Below are 23,456 nucleotides of genomic sequence, written 5' to 3' on the forward strand. Positions count from 1 at the left end.
ACAAAAAATATCATCTTCATCAAACATAGCTTCCCCAAGCTTGTGGCTTTGCATATCATTAGCATCATGGATATTCAAGAAATTCATACTAACAACATTGCAATCATGCTCATCATTCACATATTTAGTGCCAAACAATTTAGAGATTTCTTCTTCTAGCACTTGAGCACAATTATCCTTTCCATCATACTCACGAAAGATATTAAAAAGGTGAAGTGTATGAGACAAACTCAATTCCATTTTTTATATAGTTTTCTTCTATAAACTAAACTAGTGATAAAACAAGAAACTAAAAGACTCGATTGCAAGATCTAAAGATATACCTTCAAGCACTCACCTCCCCGGCAACGGCGCCAGAAAAGAGCTTGATGTCTACTACGCAACCTTCTTCTTGTAGAGGTTGTTGGGCCTGCAAGTGCACAGGTTTGTAGGACAGTAGCAAATTTCCCTCAAGTGGATGACCTAAGGTTTATCAATCCGTAGGAGGCGTAGGATGAAGATGGTCTCTCTCAAGCAACCCTGCAACCAAATAACAAAGAGTCTCTTGTGTCCCCAACACACCCAATACAATGGTAAATTGTATAGGTGCACTAGTTCGGCGAAGAGATGGTGATACAAGTGCAAAATAGATGGTAGATATAGGTTTTTGTAAACTGAAAATATAAAAACAGCAAGGTAGCGAGTGGTAAAAGTGAGCGTAAACGGTATTGCAATGATAGGAAACAAGGCCTAGGGTTCACACTTTCACTAGTGCAAGTTCTCTCAATAATAATAACATAGATAGATCATATAACGAGCCCTCAACATGCAACAAAGAGTCACTCCGAAGCCACTAATAGTGGAGAACAAACGTAGAGATTATGGTAGGGTACGAAACCACCTCAAACTTATTCTTTCAAATCAATCCGTTGGGCTATTCCTATAAGTGTCACAAACAACCCTGGAGTTTTTACTAGAATAACACCTTAAGATACAAATCAACCAAAACCCTAATGTCACCTAGATACTCCATTGTCACCTCAAGTATCCGTGGGCATGATTATACGATATGCATCACACAATCTCAGATTTATCCAACCAACATAAAATTACTTCAAATAGTGCCCCAAAGTTTCTACCGGAGAATCAAGAACGTGTGCCAACCCCTATGCATAGGTTCATGGGCGGAACCCGCAAGTTGGTCACCAAAACATACATCAAGTGGCACGTGATATCCCATTGTCACCACAGATAAGCACGGCAAGACATACATCAAGTGTTCATAAAAGACTCAATCCGATAAGATAACTTCAAAGGGGAAACTCAATTCATCACAAGAGAGTAGATGGGGAGAAGAAACATAAGATCAAACTACAATAGCAAAGCTCGGGATACATCAAGATCGTGCCATAGATGGAACACGAGAGAGAACACGAGAGAGAGAGAGAGATCAAACACATAGCTACTGGTACATACCCTCAGCCCCGAGGGTGAACTACTCCCTCCTCGTCATGGATAGCGCCGGGATGATGAAGATGGCCACCGGAGATGGATCCCCCCTCCGGCAGGGTACCGGAAAGGGGTCCCGATTGGTTTTTCATGGTTCTGGAGGCTTGCGGCGGCGGAACTCCCGATCTCTCTTCTGTTCTGGAAGTTTTAGGGTACGTAGGTATATATGGGTGGAGGGAGAACGTCGGTGGAGCTACGGGGGCCCCATGAGGCAGGGGGGCGCGCCCAGGGGAGGAGTGATGGGGAACGTAGTAATTTCAAAAAATTTCCTACGCACACGCAAGATCATGGTGATGCATAGCAACGAGAGGGGAGAGTGTTGTCTACGTACCCTCGTAGACCGAAGCGGAAGTGTTGACGCAACGTAGAGGAAGTAGTCGTACGTCTTGCCAGTCCAACCGATCCAAGCACCGTTACTCCGGTACCTCCGAGTTCTTGACACACGTACAGCTCGATGACGCACCCCGGGCTCCGATCCAGCAAAGCTTCGGGGAGGAGTTTCGTCAGCACGACGGCGTGGTGACGATCTTGATGTTTAACCGTTGCAGGGCTTCGCATAAGCACCGCTACAATATGATCGAGGTGTAATATCGTGGAGGGGGCACCGCACACGGCTAAGGAACGATCACGAAGATCAACTTGTGTGTCCTAGGGTGCCCCCTTGCCCCCGTATATAAAGGAGCCAAGGGGGGGTGCGGCCGGCCCTAGTAGGAGGCGCGCAGGAGGAGTCCTACTCCTACCGGGAGTAGGACTCCCCTCCCTTTCCTTGTCCAAGTAGGAGAGGGGGAAGGAAGGGAGAGAGGAGAGGAAGGAAAGGGGGGGGCGCCGCCCCTCCCTCCTTGTCCAATTCGGACTAGGGGGAGAGGGGGCGCACGGCCTGCCCTGGCTGCCTTTCCTCTTCTCCACTTTAGGCCCATGAGGCCCATTAACCCCCCGGGGGGTTCCGGTAACCCCCCGGTTCTCCGGTTTTATCCAAAACTTCCCCGGAACACTTCCGGTGTCCGAATATAGCCGTCCAATATATCAATCTTTATGTCTCGACCATTTCGAGACTCCTCGTTATGTCCGTGATCATATCCGGGACTCCGAACAACCTTCGGTACATCAAAATACATAAACTCATAATGAAACTGTCATCGTAACTTTAAGCGTGCGGACCCTACGGTTCGAGAACAATGTAGACATGACCGAGACACGTCTCCGGTCAATAACCAATAGCGGGACCTGGATGCCCATATTAGCTCCTACATATTCTACGAAGATCTTTATCGGTCAGACCGCATAGATACATACGTTGTTCCCTTTGTCATCGGTATGTTACTTGCCCGAGATTCGATCGTCGGTATCCAATACCTAGTTCAATCTCATTACCGGCAAGTCTCTTTACTCGTTCTGTAATACATCATCTCGCAACTAACTCATTAGTTGCAAGGCTTAAGTGATGTGCATTACCGAGAGGGCCCAGAGATACCTCTCCGATGATCGGAGTGACAAATCCTAATCTCGAAATACGTCAACCCAACATGTACCTTTGGAGACACTTGTAGAGCACCTTTATAATCACCCAGTTACGTTGTGACGTTTGGTAGCACACAAAGTGTTCCTCCGGCACACGGGAGTTACATAATATCATAGTCATAGGAACATGTATAAGTCATGAAGAAAGCAATAGCAACATACTAAACGATCGGGTGCTAAGCTAATGGAATGGGTCATGTCAATCAGATCATTCAACTAATGATGTGATCCCGTTAATCAAATAACAACTCTTTGTCCATGGTTAGGAAACATAACCATCTTTGATTAACGAGCTAGTCAAGTAGAGGCATACTAGTGACACTCTGTTTGTCTGTGTATTCACACATGTATTATGTTTCCGGTTAATACAATTCTAGCATGAATAATAAACATTTATCATGAAATAAGGAAATAAATAATAACTTTATTATTGCCTCTAGGGCATATTTCCTTCAGTCTCCCACTTGCACTAGAGTCAATAATCTAGTTCACATCGCTATGTGATTAACACCAATAGTTCACATCTTTATGTGATTGGTTCACATCTCCATGTGACTAACACCCAAAGGGTTTACTAGATTCAATAACCTAGTTCACATCGCTATGTGATTAACACCCAAAGAGTGATCATGTTTTGCTTGTGAGAGAAATTTAGTCAACGGGCCTGCCAAATTCAGATCCGTATGTATTTTGCAAAATTCTATGTCTACAATGCTCTGCATGGAGCTACTCTAGCTAATTGCTCCCACTTTCAATATGTATCCAGATTGAGACTTAGAATCATCTGGATCAGTGTCAAAAACTTGCATCGACGTAACCCTTTACGACGAACCTTTTTGTCACGTCCATAATCGAGAAACATATCCTTATTTTACTAAGGATAATTCTGACCGCTGTCCAGTGATCTACTCCTAGATCACTATTGTACTCCCTTGCCAAATCAGTGCAAGGTATACAATAGATCTGGTACACAGCATGACATACTTTATAGAACCTATGGCCAAGGCATAGGGAATGACTTTCATTCTCTTTCTATCTTCTGCCGTGGTCGGGCTTTGAGTCTTACTCAACTTCACACCTTGTAATACAGGCAAGAACTCTTTCTTTGACTGCTCCATTTTGAACTACTTCAAAATCTTGTCAAGGTATGTACTCATTGAAAAAACTTATCAAGCGTCTTCATCTATCTCTATAGATTTTGAAGCTTAATATGTAAGCAGCTTCACCGAAGTCTTTCTTTGAAAAACTCCTTTCAAACACTCCTTTATGCTTTATAGAATAATTCTACATTATTTCTGATCAACAATATGTCATTCATATATACTTATCAGAAATGCCGTAGTGCTCCCACTCACTTTCTTGTAAATACAGGCTTCACCGCAAGTCTGTATAAAACTATATGCTTTGATCAACTCATCAAAGCGTATATTCCAACTCCGAGATGCTTGCACCAGTCCACAGATGGATCGCTGGAGCTTGCACATTTTGTTAGCACCTTTCTGATTGACAAAACCTTCTGGTTGCATTATATACAACTCTTCTTTAATAAATCCATTAAGGAATGCAGTTTTGTTTATCCATTTGCCAGATTTCATAAAATGCGGCAATTACTAACATGATTCGGACAGACTCAAGCATAGATACGAGTGAGAAGCTCTCATCATAGTCAACACCTTGAACTTGTCGAAAACCTTTTGCGACAATTCTAGCTTTGTAGATAGTAACACTACTATCAGCGTCCGTCTTCCTCTTGAAGATCCATTTATTCTCAATTGCTTGCCGATCATCGGGCAAGTCAACCAAAGTCCATACTTTGTTCTCATACATGGATCCCATCTCAGATTTCATGGCTTCAAGCCATTTTGCGGAATCTGAGCTCACCATCGCTTCTTCATAGTTCGTAGGTTCATCATGATCTAGTAGCATGATTTCCAGAACAGGATTACCGTACCACTCTGGTGCGGATCTCACTCTGGTTTACCTACGAGATTCGGTAGTAACTTGATCTGAAGTTACATGATCATCATCATTAGCTTCCTCACTAATTGGTGTAGTAGTTACAAGAACAGATTTTTGTGATGAACTACTTTCCAATAAGGGAGAAGGTACAATTACCTTATCAAGTTTTCTACTTTCCTCCCACTCACTTCTTTCGAGAGAAATTCCTTCTCTAGAAAGGATCCATTCAAAGCAACGAATATCTTGCCTTCGGATTTGTGATAGAAGGTGTACCCAACATTTTCTTTTGGGTATCCTATGAAGACGCACTTCTCCGATTTGGGTTTGAGCTTATCAGGTTAAAACTTTTTCACATAAGCAATGCAACCTCAAACTTTAAGAAACGACAGCTTAGGTATCTTGCCAAACCATACTTCATACGGTGTTGTTTCAACGGATTTAGATGGTGCCCTATTTAACGTGAATGCAGCTGTCTCTAATGCATAACCCCAAAACGATAGTGGTAGATCGGTAAGAGACATCATAGGTCGCACCATATCTAATAAAGTATGGTTATGACGTTTGGACACACCATTACATTGTGGTATTCCAGGTGGCGTGAGTAGTGAAACTATTTCACATTGTTTTTAACTGAAGGCCAAACTCGTAACTCAAATACCCTTATCTATGATCAGATCGTAGAAACTTTATTTTCTTGTTACGATGATTTTTCACTTCACTCTGAAATTCTTTGAACTTTTCAAATGTTTCAGACTTATGTTTCATCAAGTAGATATACTCATATCTGCTCAAATCATTTGTGAAGATCAGAAAATAATGATACATGTCGCGAGCCTCAATATTCATCGGACCACATACATCAGTATGTATGATTTCCAACAAATCTGTTGCTCGCTCCATTGTTCCGAAGAACAGAGTCTTAGTCATCTTGCCCATGAGGCATGGTTCGTAAGCATCAACTGATTCATAATCAAGTGATTCCAAAAGCCCATCAGCATGGAGTTTCTTCATGCGCTTTACACCAATAGGACCTAAACGGCAGTGCCACAAATAAGTTGCACTATCATTATTAACTTTGCATCTTTTGGTTTCAATATTATGATTATGTGTATCACTACGATCGAGATCCAACGAACTATTTTCATTGGGTGTGTAACCATATAAGGTTTTATTCATGTAAACAGAACAACAATTTATTCTCTTACTTAAATGAATAACCGTATTACAATAAACATGATCAAATCATATTCATGCTCAACGCAAACACCAAATAACACTTATTTAGGTTCAACACTAATCCCGAAATTATAGGGAGTGTGCGATGATGATCATATCAATCTTGGAACCACTTCCAACACACATCGTCACTTCACCCTTAACTAGTCTCTGTTTATTCTGCAACTCCCGTTTCGAGTTACTAATCTTAGCAACTGAACTAGTATCAAATACTGAGGGGTTGCTATAAACACTAGTAAAGTACACATCAATAACATGTATATCAAATATACTTATGTTCACTTTGCCATCCTTCTTATCCGCCAATCACTTGGGGTAGTTCCGCTTCCAGTGACCAGTCCCTTTGCAGTAGAAGCACTTAGTCTCAGGCTTAGGACCAGACTTGGGCTTCTTCACTTGAGCAGCAACTTGCTTGTTGTTCTTCTTGAAGTTCCCCTTCTTCCCTCTGCCCTTTTCTTGAAACTAGTAGTCTTGTCTAACATCAACACTTGATATTTTTCTCGATTTCTACCTTCGTCAATTTCAGCATTACGAAGAGCTTGGGAATCGTTTCCATTATCCCTTGCATATTATAGTTCATCACGAAGTTCTACTAACTTGGTGATGGTGACTAGAGAATTCTGTCAATCACTATTTTATCTGGAAGATTAACTCCCACTTGATTCAAGCGATTGTAGTACCCAGACAATCTGAGGACATGCTCACTGGTTGAGCAATTCTCCTCCATCTTTTAGCTATAGAACTTGTTGGAGACTTCATATCTCTCAACTCGGGTGTTTTCTTGAAATATTAACTTCAACTCCTGAAACATCTCATATGGTCCATGACGTTCAAAACGTCTTTGAAGTCCCGATTCTAAGCCGTTAAGCATGGTGCACTAAACTATCAAGTAGTCATCATATTGAGCTAGCCAAACGTTCATAACGTCTGCATCTGCTCCCGCAATAGGTCTGTCACCTAGCGGTGCATCAAGGACATAATTCTTCTGTGCAGCAATGAGGATAAACCTCAGATCACGGATCCAATCCGCATCATTGCTACTAACATCTTTCAACACAATTTTTCTCTAGGAACATATCAAAATAAACATATGAAAGCAACAACGCGAGCTATTGATCTACAACATAGATATGCTAATACTACCAGGACTAAGTTCATGATAAATTAAAGTTCAATTAATCATATTACTTAAGAACTCCCACTTAGATAGACATCCCTCTAATCCTCTAAGTGATCACGTGATCCAAATCAACTAAACCATAACCGATCATCACGTGAAATGGAGTAGCTTTCAATGGTGAACATCACTATGTTGATCATATCTACTATATGATTCACGCTCGACCTTTCGGTCTCAGTGTTCCGAGGCCATATCTGCATATGCTAGGCTCGTCAAGTTTAACCTGAGTATTCTGCGTGTGCAAAACTGGCTTGCACCCGTTGTAGATTGGCGTAGAGCTTATCACAGCCGATCATCACGTGGTGTTTGGGCACGACGAACTTTGGCAACGGTGCATACTCAGGAAGAACACCTTTATCTTGAAATTTAGTGAGGAATCATCTTATAATGCTACCGTCAATCAAAGCAAGATAAGATGCATAAAAGATAAACATCACATGCAATCAAAATATGTGACATGATATGGCCATCATCATCTTGTGCCTTTGATCTCCATCTCCAAAGCGCGGCCTGCCCTGGCTGCCTTTCCTCTTCTCCACTTTAGGCCCATGAGGCCCATTAACCCCCCGGGGGGTTCCGGTAACCCCCCCGGTTCTCCGGTTTTATCCGAAACTTCCCCGGAACACTTCCGGTGTCCGAATATAGCCGTCCAATATATCAATATTTATGTCTCGACCATTTCGAGACTCCTCGTTATGTCCATGATCATATCCGGGACTCCGAACAACCTTCGGTACGTCAAAATACATAAACTCATAATGAAACTGTCATCGTAACTTTAAGCGTGCGGACCCTATGGTTCGAGAACAATGTAGACATGACCGAGACACGTCTCCGGTCAATAACCAATAGCGGGACCTGGATGCCCATATTAGCTCCTACATATTCTACGAAGATCTTTATCGGTCAGACCGCATAACTACATACGTTGTTCCCTTTGTCATCGGTATGTTACTTGCCCGAGATTCGGTCGTCGGTATCCAATACCTAGTTCAATCTCTGTCGGGTGGTGGGTGCGACATATGCCAACGGGTGGCTTATCTTTGTGGGAACCAGTAAGACATCGCCGGTGCCTGGAAGCGGGATGAGGCGAAGACATGCACGCCGGCGGATCTTACCCAGCTTCGGGGCTCTCCGAGGAGATAACACCCCTACTGCTGCTCTGCGGGGTCTCCGCATGCTCACTAGATGAATCGAGTAGCTACACGACGCTCCTTGAGCTGTTTTTGGGGGGAGGAGGAAGAAAGGGCACGGCTAGCCTGCTTCTTCTCCTTGTATGGTGTCTAGAACTAGAAGGGGGTCCAACCCTTTGCATGGGTGCTCCGGGGGGTTTATATAGGCCTACCCCCCGGGGATACAATGGTAATCCGGCTGAGCGCGGGGCCCAGCCGTCTGTGACTGCGCTCGCCGGCTTCTGCGCCGGCTGCTGGGGCCCGCCGACTGGTGGGTCCCGCCGGCTGCCAACTCCTTGGTCGACAGGCAGGCCCCACTGTCCGGGGCCATGTCGGCGGCTGGTCACTGTGGCTTCATCTTGTTGACGTGAGCTTCATCGTGGTAAGCGCGGCTACAGTACCGCCGCCTGTCGGACGATCGATGTAGCCCTACCGCGTCTTGTCTCCTTAATGGGGTGTCTTCTTCGAGGGAGGTAGCAAGCCGGCTGCGGGGGGCCGGCTCCGTCTCGGGCCGACTGGTTGGAAGCGGGGCCGCCTTCGGCCGTCTCTCTGCTCTAAGGGGCCCACCGCCTGTGGGCCACGCTGGCGGCCCGTCGTGGGTGAGGCCAGGGTCAACATGGCAACAGTGTTGCGCCGGACGGGTCATGCCTACCTCGTACGGCGCACTGTGCCAGGCATGCCCCGGGATTTGGGGGTGGCAGGCTCTTCTGTAGCCACGCCCCGTCGCACCGCCGTTAGGTGGGTGCAAACTTTGTGGGTACGGTCTTGACTGCTTTACGGGGAGCCGGCTCGAAGGAGTCGGCCTTCTCACAGCCGGCTTCTTGGAGTCGGCCCTCTCATGAGGGTTAAAGTCGGACCGCCTTCCGAAAGCCGGCCTTGATCGCAGCCGGCTAGGGGAAGGCGGCCCCATGTCTTGGATTCTTGAGAGCCGGGCGGGCTCGTAATTTTTTCAGAAATGCCAGGGGAAGCCGGCTAGGCTACCCATGGCTATTTACTCCGACAGTAGTCCCCGAAGCTGATCGAGCTCCGAGGTGAACAGGGGGACGAGAAGCTTGGTCAGCTTCCTATCCTGAAGAGCCGGCTTCGCGGGCGTACGCCGACTTCAGATAGCCCCCCGTAGGCGGGAGGAGAGGGGACCTGCGTGCTGACCACGGGCCCTCTCGCGGCCACGTGGCGGCAGGATCCTGCGAGCGCACGCGCACGACGGGACGCCGCCGCAGGCCCGGGCCCGCCACTCGCGAGCCTCGGTCCAGGCGCGGATCTCCCGTGGCCCACGGGGCCGCTCGCCTTCTCAAGGCAGTTTTCGTCTCGCCATTAAGGATCGATAATCGCAGGGCGTGGGGAGTGGGCACGATCGACCCCCACGCTTCCCCATGCCACGCCTCCTCGGCTCCGCCACGTGAGCCTATAAGTAGGGGGAGGAGGGGGAGCGACAGAGGTTCGCGCGCTTCCTCCCACTCCGTCCCCCCTAACCCTCGTCTTCTTCCTTTCGCTGCCGCCGCAGCCTCCCGTCTCAGCGCCGTCGCGTCTCCACGCCACCTCGCTCCCATGGCGTTGTCAAGCTCCTGGGACGGCTCCAACGTCCATGAAGACCACGTGGAGTTCCTTCGCCAGACCCGGCGCCTGCCCGGCGCCGACCGCGTACAGGTCCGCCTGGCGCCCGCGAGGGAGATCTCGCCGGCGCCGGAGGAGGGCGAGCGGGTTGTCTTCCGCTCGCACCGCCTGCGCGGCTTCGGCCTCCCGGCGAGCGGGTTTCTGCGCTCCTTCCTCGACTTCTACAACCTCCAGCCGCATCACCTCATGCCCAATGCGGTGATGCTGCTGTCGGCCTTCGTCTCCCTCTGCGAAGGCTTCTTGGGGCTGCTCCCCACGCTGGAGCTCTGGGGAGAGTTCTTCCAGAGCAAGCTCGGCACAGTCGTCGCCGGCGTGCCCGCCCCCTGCGGGGCCTTCATCGCCATGAGGAGGGCGAGTGAGAACAATCCGTTCCCGCCCATCCCCCTGATCCAGTCGGTAAAGGTCTGGCAGAGATCTTATTTCTATGTGAAGAACGTCGCCGAGCAAGAAGACTACATCAACCTGCCGGCTTACGTAGCCGGCCCGCCGGCTGGGAGGCAGCCCTCGTGGAGCTTCCGATCCCGGTCGTTGTCTCCGGCCGGGAACGCCGCCATCTCCCGGCTTCGGGTGCTGATTCAGTCGGAAGGCTTGCGCGGGGCCGACTTGGTGGCCGCCTTCGTGGAGCGCCGGATCCTTCCTCTCCAGAGCCGGCCCCATATGATGTGTCAGATGAGCGGCCGCTTCGACCCAAGCCGGCTGAGCACATGGGAGATGCCCCACGTGGAGGTGGCGCTCATGGTCAATTACATTGCCAACTGCAAGCTCAGCGGGGTCTGGCAATACGGCAAGGCGCCGTATTCTCGCGCAAATCCTCCACCCATGGTAAGTTTCTCTCTTTATCTTCTTTTTTGCCGTCAGCCGGCTTCGTGACGGCCGGCTTCTGACCAGTCGGTTCTTTGAGCAGAACCCTCTTCTTGCGCCGCCGGCCGGGGTGGCAGGGATTGAACGCCAGTACGCCCCCGACCGCACGGTGGATGATGTTGACGACCCGGACTTGGGGGCGGCCGCCATGGAAGATGCCGTCGTGGGGGACAGCGCTGAGCCCGGAGGCTCAAGGTTCACCGCGAGCTTCGAGGACTGGTCGGACGACTTCGAGGCCGAAGTCGCTCCGCGCCGCCAGCCGGCGGCCGACCAACAGGGCGCGGGCTTGTCTGTCGCGCCGGCTGCCGGCGGCGCGCAGAAGCACCGGGCCGCTCTAGGCCTCTTCGGCAGTCGGCCGAAGAAGTCCAAGCCTTCCGCCGCGGCGACGAAGCGAGAAGAGGCGGCCGCGAAGGCGGCCCGCTTCCGCAAGGCTGTGAAACAGCCCCAGGCGGTCTCGTCGTAAGTCTTTAATTACCTTGCCGCAGTCTCGTTATTGTTCTCTTTTTCTTCGAATGTCTTCTTAACTTTTCCTCGCTTGCTGGACAGGGCGCCGCTTTCCCTTGAGCGGGGCCCGGGCGGCTCCGTCGTGGGGCCGGCTGGAGGGTCTTCGAGCTCCCGCCGCGTGGACCCCCGCGCCGATCTTAGGGAGGCCACAGAGCGGAACGCCCGCGAAGTGCGGGAAGAGCGCGAGGCGGCGGAGAAGGCGGCCGCCCAGGCGGCAAAGGGGCAGGCTGAAGCGGTAGCCAAGGCCCAGAGGGAGGCGGCTCCCGCAGAGACGGAGGCGGAAAGCTCGCGCAGCCAGCCTCCGCTGCTCGCCGTTCCTCTCCGAGCCGTGGCCCCCGACACCCTGTTGCCCTTGGCGGAGGAGATCATCCAAGACCCGCCGCTGTTGGAGAGGGAGGAGGACCCCGTGGCCTTGGCGGGGAGAGCGCCACCTGCGGCGCCAACCGGAGCGGGCCAAGGCGGTCAATCATCAGCGGCGCCAGAGGAGCCGGCCGGAGGTGAGCCGGAGATCAGGGCCGGCCTCAAGGTGCAGCTGGCGACGGGCCGGCGTGCTGGAGGAGGCGCTGCTCCGCCGGAGTTGCGCCGAGCCGCGGGCGCAGGCCAGCCGGCTAGAGATCTGGAGGCGGCCAGCACCGCCGTGTCCGAGTGGACTCCCAGCGGGGGGACCAGCGAGCTGGATGCGGCGGCTCAAGGGGTCCGGAGCCGGCTACAAGCTCAAGCCGCCCTGCTGCAACAGCTCAACCAAGAGTTCTTGTCAACGCGAACCACTATCCGGGTGAGTCCTTCGCTCTTGGCTGCTTTGTCTTCTTGATTTCTTCCGTGGGGGCGCGTCAGCGCACCCACTGGGTGTAGTCCCCGAGATTCGGGCCGACTGTTGCGCAGTCGGGTCGGATCTTTCTCGACGGCCACCTTACTTTGCTTTCTTTCTAAACTTTCAGGAGTATCACAACCTTCGTGCTGCCGCCTTCGACTCCCAGGCTCGAGAGTTGAGCTGGCGGACCGACGACCTGGCCGATAGCCGAAGTAAGTACTTGATTTTGTCTGTCTCCTGTGGGGGCGCGTCAGCGCACCCACTGGGTGTAGTCCCCGAGATTCGGGCCGACTGCCGCGCAGTCGGGTCGGATCTTTCTTGACGGCTCTTTTCTTATTGATTTTTCTTTTTCTTTGTCTTCAGGGGCCAACGCCGACTTGAGGAAGGAGCTTGGCGAAGCGAAGGCCGCCCTTTACGCCAAAGAGGTCGAGTGCACTGCCTTGGTCCAGGAACGGGATCGCCTGGCCAAGAAGCTAGCCGACCAAGAGGAAAGCCACAAAGCGGCCCTGCAGGCGGCGCGGGAAAGCGAAGACGCCTTGATGGCGGAGTATGAGATGGCGGCGGCGACCTGGTCTGAGACCCGGCGAGGCCTGGACGAAGGCTTCAGCCGGATCGAGGACTTGATCGACGGTAAGCTGCCTTCCTCGGCCCTCCCCTGCCCCTTGCCGCTTGGGTTTTTTGACTTATCTTGAGCTCTTGCTTGTTGTTTCTTGCAGATTACTTCCCAGGCTACTCCGCCTTCGCCGCCCAAAGCATTGAGGCCCATCGCGAGGCGCGCCGGCAAGCGGGGGCCGACATCGCGCCGGATGCAAACCGGACCCTTGAGGAGCAGCTTCTGGCTATCCAGGCACGGTTGCAGCCGGCTCATCGGATGCTTCGCCGGCTCCAACGTGCCGGGGCGCAAGTGCTGGCCGCCCTCTGGCCCGGCGAGACGATCCCCCGCACTCCGAGCCGAACTGCCGACTGGCTGGAAGTCGCAGTTGGTCGCTTCGAGGCTTGGAAAGCGTCAGCGGCCCGCCTCGTAGCCGGGAAGGCGTTGGAATTCGTTCGGGCTTGGTACCCAGGGCTGAGCCTGGACCAGCTGCGCACTTGGTGGATGGAGGCCGACGCGGAGCTGGAGGCGGTGAGGCCGGCTATCGCCCAGCGGGCTTCGACGATCGCCGAGTGCACCGACATCAGCGTTTTCGCACCCGAAATCGATGATGACGGTGTCGCACAGCCGGAGGAGTGGTTCGGGCTGAACCCGGTGGTGGGCGAGGACTCGGCGGAGGAGATCGCCTCCAGCGATGAGGGCGAAGAAGACGACGACGACGACGGCGGAGACGTCGAGCCGGCTGGTGGAACAACCAGCCGACCTCAGGCCGACCGTGCCTCCAGCAACAAGGCGCGTGGAAGCGCGCCCTCTGCGGGGGGCGGCGACCAAGCCGAAGTTCGTCAGCCGGCCGCTCCTTCAGCCGGCGCGACCGTCTCCGCCAACCAGTCTGGCTTGTCGGCCGCTCCGCCATCTTGACCTGCCGTCTTTATCTTTCCTGCTATTTGGCTTTGAACAATCTTTTGTTAAGTTTCGCAGTTCCACCCACTGGGGGTGTATCCAAACTATGTTGAATGCTGGCCTCTTGGAGGTCTTTTTATGTAAATATTATCATGTGCATGTTTGGTTTCCATTCGCGTATGCTTGTTTATCCTTAGGGTTTTTCCTTTGCCGCCTTCCCTCTTTGGGGAGGCAAGTACTTGAGCTTTCTCGGATTTAAAGTAAAGTGAATGGAAACCGGCCGGCCGGCTACTCTGGTAGCCAGTCGGCGGTGTGGGAAAAACCGGCTTTTGTTATATTAGTCCGTTAGTCTCTAGCCGTTTTTCGTGTGGGCGGTCGTTCCTACCTTTAACTCTTGCCAGCCGGACAGTCGGTTCTTCGAACTGCGACTTTTGGCAAGGGAAGGCTTGAGAGCCGGCACACTACTTGTCTGACTGCGGGTAGGACTTCTAATATAACTCAGTCCCCGAGCCGACTAGTCGAACTCGGTGCCGGACAGAATAAGTAAATGATACGACAAGGTCATAAGCATGATACTTTTCATTCATAAATAAGGGATGGCAGTCCCCGAGCCCTCCTCGGGGAGCCTATTGTCTTGTACTTAATACAAAAGTTAGCGTGATACACACTGCCTTTCAACTGTAAAATCTTCGAAGGAGGTTGGCGTTCCATGGCCGTTCCGACTCCTTGCCGGAGTCGTCTCTCTTGCGTGCCTTCGGCTTCTGTGCGTCGATCAGGTAGTAGGAGTCGTTGCCTAGAGCTCTGCTGATGACGAAAGGGCCTTCCCAAGGGGCTGAGAGCTTGTGCTGGCCAGCTGTTCGCTGAATCAGCCGGAGCACAAGGTCGCCCTCTTGGAAAGATCTTGGCCTGACCTTCTGGCTGTGGTAGCGGCGCAAACCCTGCTGGTAAATTGCAGACCGGCTGAGCGCTAACAGCCGGCTTTCTTCCAGCAGGTCGACGCCGTCTTCTCGTGCTTCCTTGGCCTCCGCTTCCGTGTACATGGTTACTCGAGGCGAGTCGAATTCGATGTCAGTTGGGATGACCGCCTCGGCACCATACACAAGGAAGAAAGGGGTGAAGCCGGTTGACTTGTTTGGTGTAGTGCGCAGACTCCAGAGGACAGCCGGCAGCTCATCGAGCCAACAGCCGGCTGAGCGCTCCAGAGGTACAACCAGTCGGGGCTTGATGCCGGAGAGGATGAGGCCGTTGGCTCGCTCGACCTGGCCGTTTGACTGCGGGTGGGCGACGGATGCTAAGTCCAGCCGGATACCTTGGGCTGCGCAGAAACGTGCCAAGGCTCCTTTGGCTAAATTCGTGCCATTGTCGGTGATGATGCTGTGCGGCACACCGTACCGAGTTGTTATGTCCACGATGAACGTCACAGCAGTCGGCCCATTCAGCTTCTTGATCGGCTTCGCCTCAACCCACTTGGTGAATTTTTCCACGGCGACGAGCAAATGCGTCATGCCGCCGCGTGCCGTCTTGAATGGGCCCACCATTTCCAGTCCCCAAACGGCAAAGGGCCAAGTGAGGGGAATGGTCTTGAGTGCCGAAGCCGGCATGTGTTGCTTGGAGCTGAAGAGCTGGCATCCCTTGCAATGCTTGACTAATTCTTTGGCGTCGTCCAAAGCAGTCGGCCAGAAGAAACCATGGCGGAAGGCTTTGGCGACAAGTGATCTTGAGGCCGCATGGTGGCCGCATTCTCCTTGGTGAATGTCTGCGAGGATTGCAATGCCCTTCTCTTGCTCGATGCATCGCTGGAGGACTCCGGTGACGTTGCGCTTGAGTAGTTCTCTGTTGACGATTGTGTACGCTCCGGCTCGACGCTGGACTTGTCTTGCTTCTGTTTCGTCAGCCGGCAGGTCTTGGTTTACCAGGAAGTTGAGGATGGACTGAGCCCATGACGGAGCCGCGACTTCCTCTACTACCAAAGTGGCTACTGCCACCAGGGTGGGCGGGCTGGGCGGTGAGGTGCTGGAGTCAGCCGCCAGCTGTAGTGCTGGTGCAGTCCCCAGGCCGGCTACCGCAGTCCCCGAGCCGGCTGCCGAAGTCCCCGAGCCGGCTGCCGAAGTCGTCGGGTTGGCTACGGGGGTCTTGGGGTCGGCTACTTGATTCTTCGAGCTGGACCTGGCCGCATCGGGGTCAGGTGGCACGAAGATGGAATCGGATTCCGGAGACGGCTTGATGGACGGCTTGAGGAGGCGTTGTAGAGCGACGCCGGTTGGAATTGCTTGCCGAGTGGAGCCTATTCGAGCCAGGGCATCGGCTGGCTCGTTGTCGGCTCGAGGTACGTGGAGGAACTTGCATCCTTCAAAGTATCCGCTGAGTTGTTGGACCAGGAAACGGTAGCTCGCCATATTCGCGTCCTTGGCGTCCCAGTCGCCGGATGACTGCTGGACTACCAGGTCCGAGTCGCCATAACATAGGATCCGGCGAATGCCAAGCTCTTTGGCAAGCCGGAGCCCGTGTATGAGCGCCTCGTACTCGGCCACATTGTTGGAGGCGGCAAAGTGGATCTGTAGCGTGTATCTGAGCTTGTCGCCTTTGGGAGAGGTAAGGACGATGCCGGCTCCCAAGCCGGTGCGCATCTTGGACCCGTCGAAGTGCATGCGCCAATGGGTGGAGTCGGGAGCCGGCGGCAGGTACTGGGTCTCGTCCCAGTCGACGAGGAAGTCGGCCAGTGCTTGGGACTTGATGGCGGTGCGGGGCTGGTAGAAGATCGTGTAGGGGGCCAGTTCGATTGCCCATTTCACGACCCGGCCGGATGCATCCCGGCTGCCTATGATCTCGGCTAGCGGGGCAGTGCATACGACCGTGACGGGATGCTCTTGAAAGTAGGGCTTCAGCTTCTTGGCGGTGAAGTACACACCGTAACACATCTTTTGGTAGTGCGGGTAGTTCTGCTTTGAGGCAGACAGCACCTCGCTCAAATAATACACCGGCCTCTGGACCGGCTGGGCTCGGCCTTCTTCCAAGCGCTGGACTACGATGACGGTGCTGACTACCCGGCTGGTTGCAGCGATGTAAAGGAGCATGGGCTCTTTCTCGGTCGGCGCCGCGAGGACAGGCGGCGTGGCCAGCATCTTCTTCAGCTCGTGAAAAGCTTGGTCGGCCTGGTCGTTCCACTCAAAGTGAGTGTTCTTCTTCATGAGGCGGTAGAGGGGGAGAGCTTTCTCTCCGAGCTGTCTCATGAAGCGGTTCAAGGAGGCCAAGCACCCGGTGAACTTCTGAATGTCTCGAAGCTTGGTAGGGATCGCCATTCTCTCGATGGCCTTGATCTTCGCCGGGTTGCATTCGATGCCGCGTTCGGAGACCAGGAAGCCTAGGAGCTGGCCGGCTGGCACCCCGAACACGCATTTCTCGGGGTTGAGCTTGATTTGGAACCGGCGCAGGTTCTCAAATGTTTCCTTGAGGTCTTCCAGCAAGGTGCCATGCTTCTCCGTCTTCACCACGATGTCGTCCACGTAAACGTGGGCATTCCTGCCGAGCTGCTTGAGGAGGCACTTCTGCATGCAACGCTGAAAGGTGGCACCGGCATTTCTCAAGCCGAATGTCATAGTCAGGTAGCAGAAGGCTCCGAACGGCGTGATGAAGGCGGTCTTCAGGCGGTCATCCGGGTCTAGCTTTATCTGGTGATATCCGGAGTAAGCATCCAAAAAACTCAACAGCTCGCATCCGGCTGTGGAGTCTATCACTTGGTCTATCCTTGGCAGGGCAAAAGGATCTTTGGGGCAAGCCTTGTTGAGACTTGTGTAGTCTATACACATGCGCCACTTGTTATTCTTCTTTAGCACAAGGACCGGGTTGGCAAGCCACTCTGGAAAGAAAACTTCCATGATAAAGCCGGCCGCCAAGAGCCGGGCTATCTCCTCCCCTACAATCCTGCGTTTCTCCTCCGACAGTCGGCGAAGGGGTTGTCTGACTGGCTTTGCGTCTTCTCGAACATGTAGTTTGTGCTCGGCGAATTTCCTCGGAACACCCGGCATATCCTTGGGGGACCACGCAAAGATGTCCCGATTCTCACGGAGGAAATCGGCGAGCTCGCCTTCCTATTTGCTGTTCAGGTTTGCCCCGATGACGGCAAACCTCTCTGGACGCTCGGGGTCAAGAGGTATCTTCTTCGTCTCCTTGGCCGGCTGAAAAGACCCTTGAGTATCATGCTCCTTGGGGTTGGGGGACACGGCCGACTGCTTGCCGGCTATGGCCACGACTCGGTCCAGCATCTTCTTCTCTTCGGCGATCACAAGGGACTCGGCCAGCCGGCTGCTAGCCGCTGCGCACTCGGAGGACTTCTTGTAGTCACCGGCTACGGTGATGACGCCTTTGGTGCTTGGTATCTTCATCTTGAGGTAGGCATAGTGGGGAACTGCCATGAACTTGGCCAAAGCAGGTCGGCCCAGCAATGCATGGTAAGGGCTCTCCAGGTCCACCACTTCAAACCAGATCGCTTCCCGGCGAAAATGCTCCTTGTCCCCAAAAAGTACATCAATCTTGATTATGCCAATGGGGGCACAGGACAGGCCGGGTACGATGCCGTGGAACACTGTCCGAGTGGGCGTGAGCTGTTTTGTCTTGACGTTCAACTTCTCCAGGGTGTCACGATACAGGATGTTGATGCTGCTCCCGCTGTCTATCAACACACGGGAGAAGCGGGCGGCGCGTCTGTCCGTTGCAAGGGTGGCTTCCAGGACCAAAGCATAACAGCCGAGAGACGGCATCACCTCCGGATGGTCGGCCCGGCTCCAGCTGATGGGCTTTTCTGACCAATGCATGTGTCCGGCGGGGTTGGCAGCGACCACGCTGACTTCCTGGTGCTCTCGGCGTTTGCTGCGCCGGTCTTCGAGCTGGCTTGTAAAGACGATGTAGGTTGCTTGCTCATCAGGAAAATCGTCATGCACGGCTCTGACTGCGGGCCGAGCGGCTGGAGGCGGCGGAAGCGGAGGCGGCGGGCCGGCAGGCGGAGGTGGCAAGAGCCCCTCGCCCTTAGAGATTTGGGTGAGCCAGTTGCACTTCCGGGTCGTGTGGTTGGATGGCTTCGCGCCGCTGTGGAACTTGCAAGGGGCGTCGAGGGTTTGCTCGTAGGAGAGGGCGGGCTGCCAAGCCGGCCTGCCGCCCTTGGGCTTCTTGGGCGCCGGCCGTTCTTCAGGCGGCGCATCTTCGACCGTGGCCACCTGCCGGCTAGCGGGAGGCGGCGCGGGGCCCTTGCGCTTGTTGTCGTTCGAGTTGGGGTGTCGGCCGGGTTCTCCAGCCGGCGTCTTGGGCGCCGGGTTGAGCACCTTTCCGGACGCGTCTACCCGAAGCTCGGTCTTCATCGAGGAGTCGGCGGTGGCATACTTGTCTGCTATGTCCAGAAGCTCGTCGAGGGTAGCCGGCTCGTCGCAGAGGAGCTTGTGCTTGAGGAGGGTGCCTTCTCGGCATCCGGCTGTGAAGTATTCTATGGCTTGCACCTCGTGCACCCCTTCACAGGAGTTGCGGAGCTCGGCCCAACGCGTGAGGTAATCGCGAGTGGACTCGGCGGGGCCTTGTACGCACAAGGAGAGCTGTCTGGGCTTGGGAGCCCGCTTGTAGGTGCTGGTGAAGTTGCGGATGAAGGCTTCTATGAAGTCTAGCCAGCTGTTGATGCTACGCGGCTTGAGGCTGTTGAGCCAGGTCCGCGCCGTGCCCTGCAGCATGAGGGGCACGTACTTCACGGCGACGCGCCGATTGCTGTTGGCTATGCTAACTGCGGTGGAGTAGTCGATCAACCAATCTTCCGGCTTCACGGAGCCGTTGTACTTGGGCGTGTCTCTTGGGAGCGAGAACCCTTTGGGAAAGGGCTCGTCACGGATGCGGGGGCCAAAGCAAGGCGGGCCGACATCGTCTTCTTCTTCCAATGCCAGGGATCGCGCCAGGCGGTCGATCCGATGACGGGCGTCGTTCTCGCCGATTCCTTCGCGGCGGCCCAGCCGGCCGCTGAGAGTCGGGTGCGCCACTGGCGGTGAGGTGGGATATCTCTCTCCACGGGGCGGAGGCGGAGGCGGGTCGCCCCGCCACTCCATGGCTCGGGGATGACCGTCCGCGTCCCGCTCGATGGAGATCCGGGTCTGGCTGCGGCTGGTAGCCGGCTCCTTCTCGCATCGCGCGCCGGTATTGCTCGTAGTCGGCGTCCGGGACGTCGCGCCATGCTCTCGGCGCGGGGGAAGGCTTTCCGCGCGAGCGTCGGCTTCGTGCCGCTGTGCGGCGGCGTCAATCAATTGCTGGATGCGCCGGGTCATGTGGGAAAGGTCTTCGGCCTCCAGGCCGTCCAGCTCGTCTACGGCCGCCTGGGCGGCACGCAAGTTCTCGAGCGGAGTGGCATAGACCGGGCGGTCGACTCCCAGCGTGTCGGCGATGACGGCGCCGCATTGCTTGACAAGGCCGGCCCGGCTTGGCCCGCCCGGGGCCGGCGTGCCGAATGCGGCGCGGTCAGCCTCGCGCCGGTAGGCCTCAGTGAGGCGTCTTACGGAGGCCAGCCTCCGGCCCTTTGCGAGGAGAGCGAGGCGGCGTGCTTCCAGTGCTTCGTCGTCGGCGTCGGCCGGGAGAGGAGCGGACAAGTCGTGGGCCGCCGCGCGCGGGGCGTCGCGGGCGCTCTCGTCGGCCAGGCCGCCGTGGCCGACAACCATCACTTCGGCGGTGACAGCATCGTGGCCGTCGGCTCGAGGAAGCGGGTCGTTGTAGATCGCGACGTTGGTGGGGAAGGCGTCGTAGGAGGCCGTGTCGGAGTCGACAGGCATCGGGTCGGTGGAGCCAACCGACTCCAGGTCCGCAGCGGGCTCGCTGGAGACATGGAGCTGGCCGAGAAAGTTGGCGAGGCGGTCAGTGCCCGCGTCGGAGGCGAGCTCGTCGGGGAGATCGGCGAGGCCGCTTGCCGCGCAGATGCAGGTGACGCCTTGCAGCGCGTCGTGGCAAGCGCCATCGGGCGTGCCGGGCTGGCTACGCTCGCTGGGGAGGAAGAGGGTTCCCGTCCAGAACAGGTCTCCGGACGACGGTGCGCCTGGCCCCATGGTGGGCGCCAAATGTCGGGTGTGACATATGCCAACGGGTGGCTTATCTTTGTGGGAACCAGTAAGACATCGCCGGTGCCTGGAAGCGGGATGAGGCGAAGACATGCACGCCGGCGGATCTTACCCAGCTTCGGGGCTCTCCGAGGAGATAACACCCCTACTGCTGCTCTGCGGGGTCTCCGCATGCTCACTAGATGAATCGAGTAGCTACACGACGCTCCTTGAGCTGTTTTTGGGGGGAGGAGGAAGAAAGGGCACGGCTAGCCTGCTTCTTCTCCTTGTATGGTGTCTAGAACTAGCAGGGGGTCCAACCCTTTGCATGGGTGCTCCGGGGGGTTTATATAGGCCTACCCCCCGGGGATACAATGGTAATCCGGCTGGGCGCGGGGCCCAACCGTCTGTGACTGCGCTCGCCGGCTTCTGCGCCGGCTGCTGGGGCCCGCCGACTGGTGGGTCCCGCCGGCTGCCAACTCCTTGGTCGACAGGCAGGCCCCACTGTCCGGGGCCATGTCGGCGGCTGGTCACTGTGGCTTCATCTTGTTGACGTGAGCTTCATCGTGGTAAGCGCGGCTACAGTACCGCCGCCTGTCGGACGATCGCTGTAGCCCTACCGCGTCTTGTCTCCTTAATGGGGTGTCTTCTTCGAGGGAGGTAGCAAGCCGGCTGCGGGGGGCCGGCTCCGTCTCGGGCCGACTGGTTGGAAGCGGGGCCACCTTCGGCCGTCTCTCTACTCTAAGGGGCCCACCGCCTGTGGGCCACGCTGGCGGCCCGTCGTGGGTGAGGCCAGGGTCAACATGGCAACAGTGCTGTGCCGGACGGGTCATGCCTACCTCGTACGGCGCACTGTGCCAGGCGTGCCCCGGGATTCGGGGGTGGCAGGCTCTTCTGTAGCCACGCCCCGTCGCACCACCGTTAGGTGGGTGCAAACTTTGTGGGTACGGTCTTGACTGCTTTACGGGGAGCCGGCTCGAAGGAGTCGGCCTTCTCACAGCTGGCTTCTTGGAGTCGGCCCTCTCATGAGGGTTAAAGTCGGACCGCCTTCCGAAAGCCGGCCTTGATCGCAGCCGTCTAGGGGAAGGCGGCCCCATGTCTTGGATTCTTGAGAGCCGGGCGGGCTCGTAATTTTTTCAGAAATGCCAGGGGAAGCCGGCTAGGCTACCCATGGCTATTTACTTCGACAATCTCGTTACCGACAAGTCTCTTTACTCGTTCTGTAATACATCATCTCGCAACTAACTCATTAGTTGCAAGGCTTAAGTGATGTGCATTACCGAGAGGGCACATAGATACCTCTCCGACGATCGGAGTGACAAATCCTAATCTCGAAATACGTCAACCCAACATGTACCTTTGGAGACACTTGTAGAGCACCTTTATAATCACCCAGTTACGTTGTGACGTTTGGTAGCACACAAAGTGTTCCTCCGGCACACGGGAGTTACATAATCTCATAGTCATAGGAACATGTATAAGTCATGAAGAAAGCAATAGCAACATACTAAACGATCGGGTGCTAAGCCAATGGAATGGGTCATGTCAATCAGATCATTCAACTAATGATGTGATCCCGTTAATCAAATAACAACTCTTTGTCCATGGTTAGGAAACATAACCATCTTTGATTAACGAGCTAGTCAAGTAGAGGCATACTAGTGACACTCTGTTTGTCTGTGTATTCACACATGTATTATGTTTCCGGTTAATACAATTCTAGCATGAATAATAAACATTTATCATGAAATAAGGAAATAAATAATAACTTTATTATTGCCTCTAGGGCATATTTCCTTCAGGGAGGGTGCTCCCCCCACCCTCATGAGCACCTCCCGTATCTTCTGACGTGGGGTCCAAGTCCATCAGGTGGGTTTCCTTCCAAAAATAACTTCTCCAGTTGATTTCGTTCCGTTTTGACTCCGTCTGATATTCCTTTTCCTCGAAACACTGAAATAGGCATAAAACAGCAAATCTGGGCTGGGCCTCCGGTTAATAGGTTAGTCCCAAAAATAATATAAAAGTGGAAAATAAAGCCCAATATTGCCTAAAATAGTAGATAATAGAGCATGGAGCAATCAAAAATTATAGATACGTTGGAGACGTATCAATAACCAACAGCGGGATCTGGATACCCATGTTGGCTCCCACATGCTCCACGATGATCTCATCGGATGAACCATGATGTCAAGGATTCAATCAATCCATATACAATTCCCTTTGTCAATCGGTACGTTACTTGCCCGAGACTCGATCATCGGTATCCCAATACCTCATTCAGTCTCGTTACCGGCAAGTCACTTTACTCGTACCGTAATGCATGGTCCCGTGATCAACCACTTGATCACATTGAGCTCATTATGATGATGCATTACCGAGTGGGCCCTGAGATACCTCTCCGTCATACGGAGTGACAAATCCCAGTCTCGATTTGTGCCAACCCAACAGACACTTTCGGAGATACCTGTAATGTACCTTTATAGTCACCCAGTTACGTTGTGACGTTTGGCACACCCAAGGCACTCCTACGGTATCCGGGAGTTGCGCAATCTCATGGTCTAAGGAAATG

At 54.0% G+C, this 23,456-nt stretch overlaps 1 protein-coding gene across 1 annotated transcript in view; it reads left to right on the top strand.

The window, feature by feature from the left end:
• The window catches only part of LOC147973208 (uncharacterized), a 33,326-nt gene that overhangs the window by 6,948 nt on the left and 2,922 nt on the right, over positions 1–23,456 (top strand). The gene's annotated exons all lie outside the window — the stretch shown is intronic.

This window comes from Triticum urartu, chromosome 5A, assembly GCF_056163025.1.
Source record: "Triticum urartu cultivar PI428250 chromosome 5A, HENAU_Tu73, whole genome shotgun sequence".
NCBI lineage: Eukaryota > Viridiplantae > Streptophyta > Magnoliopsida > Poales > Poaceae > Triticum > Triticum urartu.